An 11,062-nucleotide genomic window follows, 5' to 3' on the forward strand; every position below is an offset into this window, starting at 1 on the left:
GTGCAACCAGTTATCATGGAGGAGGTGACCACATAAAATAAACACAGAACATGTTTGCACAGTGCTTATTGAAGTAAATGTTCATAAAACTTTCCCCTTGTTTTACATTACTATATTGAAATGTTTCTTCTTCTGCACTTGCAAGCAAGCCTTGAAGTTGATGGCAAACCTACACTGATGCCAGTTTCCAATAAGAGATCAGACGTGGCAACATAGATAAGTTTCTGCTTTATTCTATTCAACGCTGGTTCTGTTCTGTTTCATGAGGATGGGAAGAGGGATGTGGTATATCCATAGACAAAATACACAAGACATTAAAGACTACTGTTTTTTATAATGCCTTTTAAGTTCTTTCATCCTTACAAAAAATATTTAAACTAAGATTCAATCACTTAAAAAAAGGAATTTCATCAAAACCATTTGCTATGATGCATTTTCAAATATCGCCAAGGAATCCCATTTTAAAGGGGTGCTTTAATGAAGCTGCACCTTTATCACTATATAGCAATGGATTCATGAAGATAAGCATTAAAGTATAAATGGCATTATGCAAGATATAAAATATAAAGCATGAAATTTAAATTATATTTATGACACATGTTTAGAAGTATATTTACCTACTAAATTCAGAAGGTAAATGTATATTTATTGGGGTATTTTGAGATTTACAACCATGTTTACTTTATTACAGCTAATGGGGGAAAAAGCTACATCAGGGAATAATTTTTATTTTGTGGCAAAAGTCTGGAAAAGGATTGGAAAGTGGTCTAGAAAGACCTGTCTATTATAATAGGCCAGCCTCTGTCCTTTGTGAAAAATGCTCTCTCCAGCAACATTGCAGGTGGCGAAGAGAGGAATAATATACTTGAGGCTTCCTAAAATCCTAACTGATAGAAGCTCTAAGAGCTGAGATTGGTTTCATGAATACTCACAAATGGACTAAAAATGTGGTGCTGGGCCATTGCTGGTGAGAAGCTGGACCAGGGTACTCCTTCATAGATCCTCTAAGAGCTGCCCCTTCCATTCTAAGGAAACCAGAAAAGTCCCAGCCAGTAGACCATGGAGCCCTCAAGGCAGTTCATGCTTTTCCTAAAGACTTAGGTAGAAAGAAAGAAAAAGGCAACTGAAAGAAACCACACCTTATGCCTGTGCCAGAGATGGAATTCAAATTTATATTTTCTGCACTGTATGGGAGCTGCAAGGAGATAAATTAACATGAAAGCTGATTCAGGACCATTGAAACCCCTGGGACCCTGCCAGAATCAAAACCAGTGACACTCTCACAACTAGGACACATGGAATTATGCAAGAGGAAACAACACTCACAGCAGATGCATGTATCAAAAGTGAATTACAAAGACCCGAGGAAGTGAGTCTCTATGGGAGAGAGGTAGAAAATGTGCAGACAGAACTGTCAGAAGCAAAGAACGATAGATAACAGACCAATGTGACAGAAATTATTCAGTATGTATTTGTGATAATTAAAGAAGTAAAAGAAAGTCTAGAAATGGAACACACAAACACACACACACACATACACGAAAAATGACTTTGAAAAAGAATATAAAAAACCAGACCACCTTCTGCAAATGAAAACTGTAATAGTTGCTAAAATTAGAAACTTAAAAGAGAAGGTAAAATGGTTGTCCTGCCACAACTATTCAAGTTCAAGAGAAGGAATAAGAAGGTGGCCACGAGGAAATTCCAAGAGAGGAACACAGAGAGGAAAAGAAGTAAAATCATGAACAGTGAAGTAAGTGATATTGAAAAGGTGAAGCATTTCTAACTGGAGTTCCACAGGAAGAGAACAGAAAGGTTAGGTGGTGAGGTGGATGAGTGAGGAGGAGATAGATAAAGTGGGACTAAAATTCTAAACAGCAAAAAAAACACAAAAAACAAACAAACAAACAAACAAACAGGGCAAAGCCAGAGTTTTGTGTAGAAAATTGTTAAGAGATACTGATTAATTTAGTCTCCTTTGCATGTTAAAATGTAATGAAATGAATTCTTAAAACTCATTAAGAAAACAGACAAACCAATGAAAATGGGCAAAGGTTTAAACAGACATTTCACCAAAGAATATATACTGATGGCTAACAAGAACATGAAAAGATACTCAACATTATTAGTCATTAAGTAATGTAAATTAAAATCACAATGAAGTACCAATATGCACCTATTAGATGGCTAAGATTCAAAAGATTGACCAAAACAAGCTTCAGCAAGGTTATGGAAAAAGTGGAACCCTATGCCTTGCTGACAGGAATGGAAATGGTACAAACACTTTGGAAAACTGCTTAACAATTTCTTTAAAAGTTAAACATACACATACCACACAATCTAACCATTCCATTCCTAGGTATTTACCCAAGAGGAAAAAAATATATCATTGCCCTTATATATACAAATGTTCATAGCATCTTAATTTGTAATAGCCAAAAACTGGAAACAACCCAAATGTCTTTCAATGGGTGAACTGATAAAACAAGTTGTGATGTATCCATCAATGAAGTGCTACTTGGCAATAAACATTTAAATGATTAAAATGTGTGTATATGAATGTGTGTCCACATGTATGTGTTTATATACACACACACACATATATAATGTAATGCATGCAATTTAGAATAAGTCATTCACTTTAAGAGCAAAGTAACATAACACCTGCAATGTACATTCAAATTGTTCAATTAAAAAATTGTGTAATTTACATAGAGAAATGCAAAAGTGATAAAATATAAGTAACTGATGATTTTAGGTAAGGGTAGCAATACTTTCTGTTCTATTCCTTCAAATTTTCTGCATATTTGAAACTATTCAAAATAGAAATTCTGAGAAAACCCAGCTATATATGTTTACATGAGACAATAACTAAAATATAATAACATAGAAAATGCAGAGGTATACAGGGAAAACATACACAAGCAAGCCTTAAACAGAAGAAAGCTGATGTGACTCTAAAAATATCAGACAAAATAGACGTCAGGGCAAGAAAAAAATTAGTAGAAAGAAGTTCATGAGTTAAAGGACAAAGACACAATTCTTCAGGAATTCTGAATGCTTAAAATTTATTTTCATTTCACAACATAATCTCACGTTAGTAAGGCAAAAATTGTCACCAACACAGTCTTCCCTCAGTATCTCTGGGGATTGGTTCCATGACCCCCAAGGATACCAAAATCCACAGGTGCTCACATCCCCTGTGTGAAATGGCATAATATTTGCAAATACCCTATGCACATCCTCCCAAATACTTTAAATCATCACTAGATTACTTACAACAACTAATACAGTATAAATGCTATGTAAAGAGTTGCCTGTGTGTGGCAAATCAAGTTTTGCTTTTTGGAACTTTCTGGAATTTTTTTCAATTTGTGGTTGATTGAAATCAAGGATTCAGAACCCATAGACATGAAAGGCTGTACAAGGAGAAATTAGCAAGTTCATAATCATAGTGGAACATCTGAAGACTCTTTTCTAGGAAAGGGATAGGGATCAAGCAATTTGAAAAAGTAGGAAAGCAGTTTTTTAAAGTGGGGGAGGGGAGAGAGGAAACATCCCTGATCAAATATTAGAATAATGCAGAAAATAGTGTGATATGGACCCAAATCTAAGAAAATAATCATAAAACAATGAAACAACTTTCACCTAGAAACAAATCCACATGCCTATTGAAAGTTAGCATGTGAAAGAAAATGGACAACTTGAAAAATGGTGTTCGAAAAGATGGACTGGCGTTATACAAAAATGAGATTACTGTATCATATCAGACACAAACATCAATTCCAGATGTATAAAAGAACTGTAAAAGAACTGTGTAAGGTGAATGTTGGAATTTTTAGGAGATAATATAGGAGTAAACCTTTGTGACTTGAGTTTAAAACCTTTTTAAAGACATAAAGCAGCACAAACCATACAAGGAAAGATTAATTCTTGTCTACATTAAAAAAGCAAGAATTCCTGTTCAACTACATACCATAAACAAATTAAAACCCAACACAGAGATTGGTAGAAGACATTTGATGCTCGCAAAACCAACCAAGGATCGATATGGGCAATACACACAGAACTCCTAGACATCAGTGAGAAAAACTCAAAGAACGCATTTGAAAATATGCACAGTGAGAAAACCCAAATAGCACAAAAAACACATGGAAAGTTGTTTAATTTCCACAGTAAGTGGATAAATGCAAAATAAACTTACACAAAATTTATATGAAATTGGCAAAAACTTAACAATTAGGCATTGGTGACTCTACAGGGAAATGATAGCTCTTCCATAAAATACTCTGGTTAAAAAGTGTAAGTGACAGTTTGAAAAACAGCTTGAAAAGATCTGTTCAACTTGAGAGTGCACATTGTCTGGCACAACTTCTACCAGTATGCCTGAGAGAGCTGCGAATATTGTGTAAGGATGTGCATTGTTTTAGGGGTCAACTAAAAAGGGGGAAAACATGACTATCCACCAACTAGAAAATAAATAAATAAATTGTGGCTTATTTATTACACAGTTTTTGAAATTAAAAAAGAATCTACCTGTAAATCATGAATAAATCTTGAAGACACTGACAAGTGAAGAGAGCAAGTTGCAAAAGGAGTAGAGAGTAAGATATTTTATAATGTTTAAGGACCATACATATGCTCTGAAAACGGAGACTGTGTGTGGGGAGGATTCCTGTTAACTTCAGTATAACATTTTATTTCTTCAAAAAATTATGAAGCAAATAAGGTACAATATTAATGTATGTGCTAGGTGGTGGGTTCGTGAATGTCATAATATTCTCTGCCTTTCTCTGTATACTTGAAATGTGTGTAATTTAAACAAATACAAGAAATAATTCTAATAAAAGTGTAGTACTATAATTGCCATTAATAGTGGAATAAAAAGCCAAACACTGTTCTGGGATACTCTGATGAATGAATGAATGAATGCTGAATATTCACAAATGCTGAACTTTGCACAGGAAGCACATGAATTATCTGTTGTGATTGATCAGTGTTTTTATTTTTGTTTTTAATTTGGAGACTAAACGAATATCTGTTCTTACTTGCTAGTAAAAGTTGCTAGGCACCAAGCAACTGAAAAATGAAATATAGGGTACCCTAGATAAAACATCTGTGTAAAGATCAGAACTGATTCCTTTCACTCGGGTTGTTTTTTACAGGACAGAACTAACTTCATTTGTGGATTCCCAAGTCTATCTTGGTCACAGAAACCAGCTTCGCAATCAAAAGATCTGGGTTCTGGTGACTTTAAGGACCAGGCAAATCACTTTGATTTTTTAAACCTGTTTACTTAACAGTGATGTAAATATAATAGTACAAATGAAAGTGCTCTGTAAAGAGAAAGTAAACATTAGGAAGTGCATTGTCTCAATATTTAACATGAAATTCTATGTCTGAGCTGCTGTTAATCTGTTTCAAAGGCCATCCAAATCACTGCAGCTCTACTCTACTCAACTTGTGCTGTTGATTGTCTGCTCCTATTAAAATGCTCCAGGGTTCCCTCTTGATAGGGCAATGGAGAAGCAGAAGAGGGGTATGTCGTTGATACCAGGCTCCAAAGCTCATAAAATAGTAACCTATAAGTTGGCTAATAATAGATTAAGTCTGCGGAGTGCTCATTATGACTGAAAGTATGCTAAGGGTTTTCATTTAATCCTTACAATGTTACCAAAACTCAGGTCTGGCTGCTCAGCCCTTGAAAGGCAAGTCTGGTAGAAGGAAAAGTTTGCTTTATTCCAGAGATTGGCAATGGGTTTGGGAAGAGGATGGGGGAGAGAAGGTGGACTTGTGTCCGAAGGCCAACTCCCCACTGCAGATCAGTGGCAAGAGCTTTTCAAGGGGAGTTTCAGGGATGTGAAGGCAGAGGGAGGGGGCTACATGCAGAACAGCATGGTCATCTTGATCGTCCTCTGATTGTCATCTTGAAGTTAGTCACGTGGTGGTCTGATCTGTACCATCTTGACTATTTTAAGTGCATTAATCTTCAGTTCCAGGGTTGGTGTGTTTCCATTTCTTTGAGGCCACTTCTCAGAATGGTGGCAGCTTCTGTCATGGCTACAGTCTGGTCATTATGTGGTTAACTTTTTCTACCTGATAGGGGTTTCAGTAGCTACAGAACAGCTCAAAGGATACAGCTCAGAATATTATCTATAGCCCTTGAGGAGGAACTAAATGTCCTTGACTTTGTTTAATGACTAAACTATTATTATTTTGTTTTGCTTGCCTATTTCCCTTTATTTGTATTTTCTTATTCCCGATTAAGCTTATTCTTTGGCCAAACTTTCTCTCCAGACAAGAGGCAGGCAGAGGACATGGGTGGGGGATCTGCCCTGGGAAGGCCCCAAAGGGCCCTGCTCTGTTTCAACAATACCAGTTTTGAAATCAGTACTATTATAATCCCTAGATTTTATATGAAGAAACTGAAGCTTAGGGAAGTAAAGGAACTTGTCCAAGGCCACATGGGTAGGTCAAAGGCAGAACTGAGGTTTTGAGCCAGTTCTGTTGGATTCTAGAACCCATTTTCTCATGTCTAGGTCACCTACTACTGATGTAGGATCTATAGACAAGAAGCAGTGAACATTACTTCTAACCCAATTATATCTGTAAAGATTCCCATTCCTAAAAGACTCTCTATGAACCGTTATAGCCATAAAACTATAAAATTTAATACTGTAAGCAGGATTTAGATATCACCTTTAATTCATTCTTTTATTAATTTATTCATGTACTCATTTATTGATAGGTATTTACTGAACATTGATCAATATTTATCAAACAAATGACTACATTAACAGATAAAAGAGTAAATGAAAGACAATATCTGAATCCTCCTTAAGTATGAGATTTTATGCTTTTATGGCAGTAACAGCTACAGTAGGGCAGAAAAATGACATGCAAATTCTCATCTTTAGCTTATTGTCCACATTAACTCAATTAATCAGGATAGTATTTGATGTATATGCCGTATATTAACTAATCCACCATTTTTATTTTATAGATGAGAAAATTGAGGTACAAAGAGGTAATAACTCAGATAATGACTTGGTTATCCAGTTAGTCAAATCATGATGTCACACATCCATGCAGACCAAGGGTCCCTAGTGTATTTTGCCTGCTAATATAAATGTAATAAAACATGCAAATTAGGTGTTAGGAAAGATGAGTTTATAGTTTTGTCTGTTAAAAGCATACACGTCGGGTGAACTTTACTAAATGAAAATGATCGTTCATAAAATGAGATTTGCTTGAATCCTGGAAGGGATCAGAGAATAAAGTCATCAAGCACCTTCCTTCCAGTAAGGGGATTCCAGAGACAACTGGAAGTGTTGTATTACAAGTCCCTTCCTGACCAATCACTGCAGGTATCCGAGTTCAGGACTTGGACATTTGAGACCAGGAGTCTAGGGTTTCACTTGGGTTGTGATCCCCATTCTTGTATTAGTCTGCATAAATATCGACGCCTTTTTTTTTTCTGTACCCCTGGAATCCTCTTTTATAGTGGAGCTCTCAAATTTGGATCCAACACCTGACTCTCTTTCTCTGGGATTGTAGACGATGCTCTCATCTGGGTCCCTTCTACTCGCTGTCTCACTACTGAGGATAGATCAGATTTATTTGGAGGTTTAAAAATCTTAGTGATACTCCTCTCTTTCCTTCAAACCTCAGGTAGAATTTGTTAACAGTTTCTGCTATTTCTGTTTCCCACATAGCTTGGATTTGTTCACTTCTTTCTAACTGTACTGCCCACCTAGCCAAAGCCACCACCGTCACTGTTCAATCGAGTGCCCAGTGACCTTCTGATGGGTCTCCCTACTGGAGTCCACTCCCCACACAGAGACAGAGAGAGCTGTATTAAAATGCTGAGTCACCCTGTCACTCCCCTCCTTACAATCATCCACTGGCTTCACAGTACATTAAATAACATTCAAACTTCTTCCCATGGCCTACAGAGGCCTCTGCCATCTGATTGGCCCTTCCTGCAGCTCCATCTCCATGGAAACATAGCCATCACTCTTTTCTCTGCCTCAACTACTCCTCCCACCCTCTTCACTCATTCTCCACCTTCGGGTAGCAGCCGAAATCTTCCTTCCACAGACTCTCTTCCCCAGTCTCTTTTATTTGCTATCTCAGCCCTTTGCTTTTTAGCTATATGAAGTGTATTTCTTTTTTCTTTTTAAAGTGTATTTCCACTTGGATTGAACCTGTGTGCCCCAGTGGGGGCAGGAGGAAAACAATACAAAGTAAATAAATAAATGCTATTTGCTTTCCAGCATCAGTCTTGATCTATATTTAGCTGAACATCTATCTTCTCCATCAGAGCACAAACTCACTGCAGAGACCTATCCACTGCATCCCCAGTTATGAACATACATCTGCATGTAAATACCAGTTGAGTGAATTAACATAAAAATTCTGTTGATCTGCACTAGAACTTCTGAAACAATGTAAACAGTGGTGTCACCGTCACCCTTGTCTTTGTTTAAATGATCATGTATTGGCTATTTATGAGTCAGGGATTATGCTCAGCAGTTTTCTCACTGCAAACCCTGTGAGCTGTGTCTCAACATTTCCATTTAACAAATAGTTTTTTAAAAGGCTAAGTGAAATGTCCACAGATGCAAAGAAAGTAAATGTCACAGTGAGGATTCAAATCCAGATCTTTCTGAGCCCAGCCATTTCTCATACCTACTAAGGTAAATAAGGCCATGTATGTGGAGATTTTAAAATATCCTTCCCTTTTGGTGATATGAAGGTAGACAATTGTATTTTCTGAAAAAAAAAAATAATGGCTACAACAGTATCTCTCATCCCACGTAATCTCTTACGATGTGACTTTGACGCTTCTACCACCAAGAGGTAAAGTCTGTGCCCCCTCACTCTGAAGCAGGGTGAGCTTCTGACCACATCAGAAGTGACGTTCTGTGAGTTCCGAGAGCAGATCATAGAAGATAGTACTGCTTCCTTTTCCCTTGGAAATCTGTCTCAGGACCCAGACACCATGACATGAGGAAGCCCTAGCAGCCTATGAAGACAACGCCTTGGAGGGGCTCTGAGACCCCTGGCCCACAGCCCTGGCTGAGTTCCCAGCTGGCAGTTAGCACTAGCCTGTCAGCCACGTGAGTCATCTTGAAAGCAGATACTGTAGCCCAACCTTTCCATGCTTCATTGAGCTGTCCCTCTGAGCATATCGCAGAGGCGAGTGGTCCTCACTGAGCCCTACCTAAATTACGGATACACAAGCAAAATGAATAATGGCTGTTGTTTTAGGCCTTCAAGATTCAGGGTGGTTCATTAAGCACCCATAGATCACTAAAACAGAAGACATACATCCTATCCACCTACCTGTCTTACAAAAGAAGGAAAAATAGAAGAAAACATTCTACTAATGGCTAGGGTTTTGAATACACAGATCATATGTGTTAGCATCAAGAACAAAAAAAAAAAGTTGACAAAATGAAAAGACAACCTACTGAATAGGAGAAAATATTTGCAAATGATGTGACTGACAAGGGATTAATAGCCAACATATATAAACAGCTCATACAACTCAACATCAAAAGAACAAACAGCCTGATTGAAAAATGGGAAGAGGAGGAGAATACATATTTTTCTAAAGAGGAAATGCAGATGGCCAGCAGGCTCAAGAGAAGATGCTCAACGTTGTGAGTCATCAAGGAAATGCAAATCAAAACCTCACACCTGTCAGAATGGCTATATCAAAAGAACACAAATAACAAATGTTGACGAGGATGTGGAGAAAAGCAAACCCTTATACACTGTTGGTGGGAATGTAAATCAGTGCAGCCACTGTGGAAACAGTATGGAGGTTTCTCAGAAAACTAAAAACAGAATTACTATATGACCAAGAAATTCTACTCCTGGTGTATATTTGAAAAAACAAAACAAAACAAAACAAAGCACTAATTTGAAAAGACACAAGCACCCCACCCCAATGATCATGGAAGCATTATTTACAATTGCCAAGATAGGGAAACAAACTTCCTATGGGTGAAAAGGAAGTCTCCATCAACAGATAAATGGATAAAGCAGATGTGGTATATATATACAATTGAATACTATTTAGCCATAAAAAAGAGTGAAAATTTGCCATTTGCAGCAATCTGGATGGATTTGGAGGGCATTATGCTAAGTGAAATAAGTCAGACAGAGAAAGACAAATACTGTATGATATCAGTTATACATGAAATCTTCAGAATAAGTTAAACTAGTGAATATAACAAAACAGAAGCAGACTAGCAGATATAGAGAACAAACCAGTGGTTACCAGCAGGGAAGAAGAGGGAAATGGGGAGGGGCAAAAAGGGGTAGGGAATTAAGAGGTACAAACTATTAGGTATAAAATAAGCTACAAGGATATATTGTACAACATGGGGAATATAGCCAATATTTTATAATAATTATAAATGAACTATAACATTTAAAAATTGTGAATCACTATATTGTAGATCTGTAACTTACATAATATTGTACATCAACTATACTTCAATTAAAAATGTTAATCTCATCAAAAAGAAAAAATATAGTGATTTTGTATTGCCTTTCATGAACCTTTGAAGCCTATCATTGAATGATAACCTAGATTATTTATTACTGCTGTGGTTTATAACATGCATCTCCTCTTTGAAGGATTGTATTATCACACGTGCAAAATGCTTCAAAGCCATGCTTTTATTGTTCAATTTAGTTCTTTTAAACTATGTCTTTACTATTCTTGAGTTCTTAATTTTGACCCAGCCTCAAAATTCTGTAAACAGTGAGGGTTAGCATTTAGCTTTAGGGAGAATAGCTTGACTTGTGTTCTTCTCTAGAAAATACAATTTTTTGTTTTAAAAGCCTCAATTCATGTAGAAAGTTTGATTTGTCTTTTACAATCAAGAATTTTGCTTGGGTGTACCTAAGCATATGTTTCCTTTATTTTTAGTGAACCTCTTTAGAGCTTCAAACTTAAATATTTTTCACTCAAAAACTTCTTCTTCTGTTGTTGTGTAAGTTTTGTTTGTGTTCTCTTGGTTTCATTTCCTGCTCTGGAATTCGT

The sequence above is a fragment of the Camelus bactrianus genome, chromosome 16 (assembly GCF_048773025.1).
Source record: "Camelus bactrianus isolate YW-2024 breed Bactrian camel chromosome 16, ASM4877302v1, whole genome shotgun sequence".
NCBI lineage: Eukaryota > Metazoa > Chordata > Mammalia > Artiodactyla > Camelidae > Camelus > Camelus bactrianus.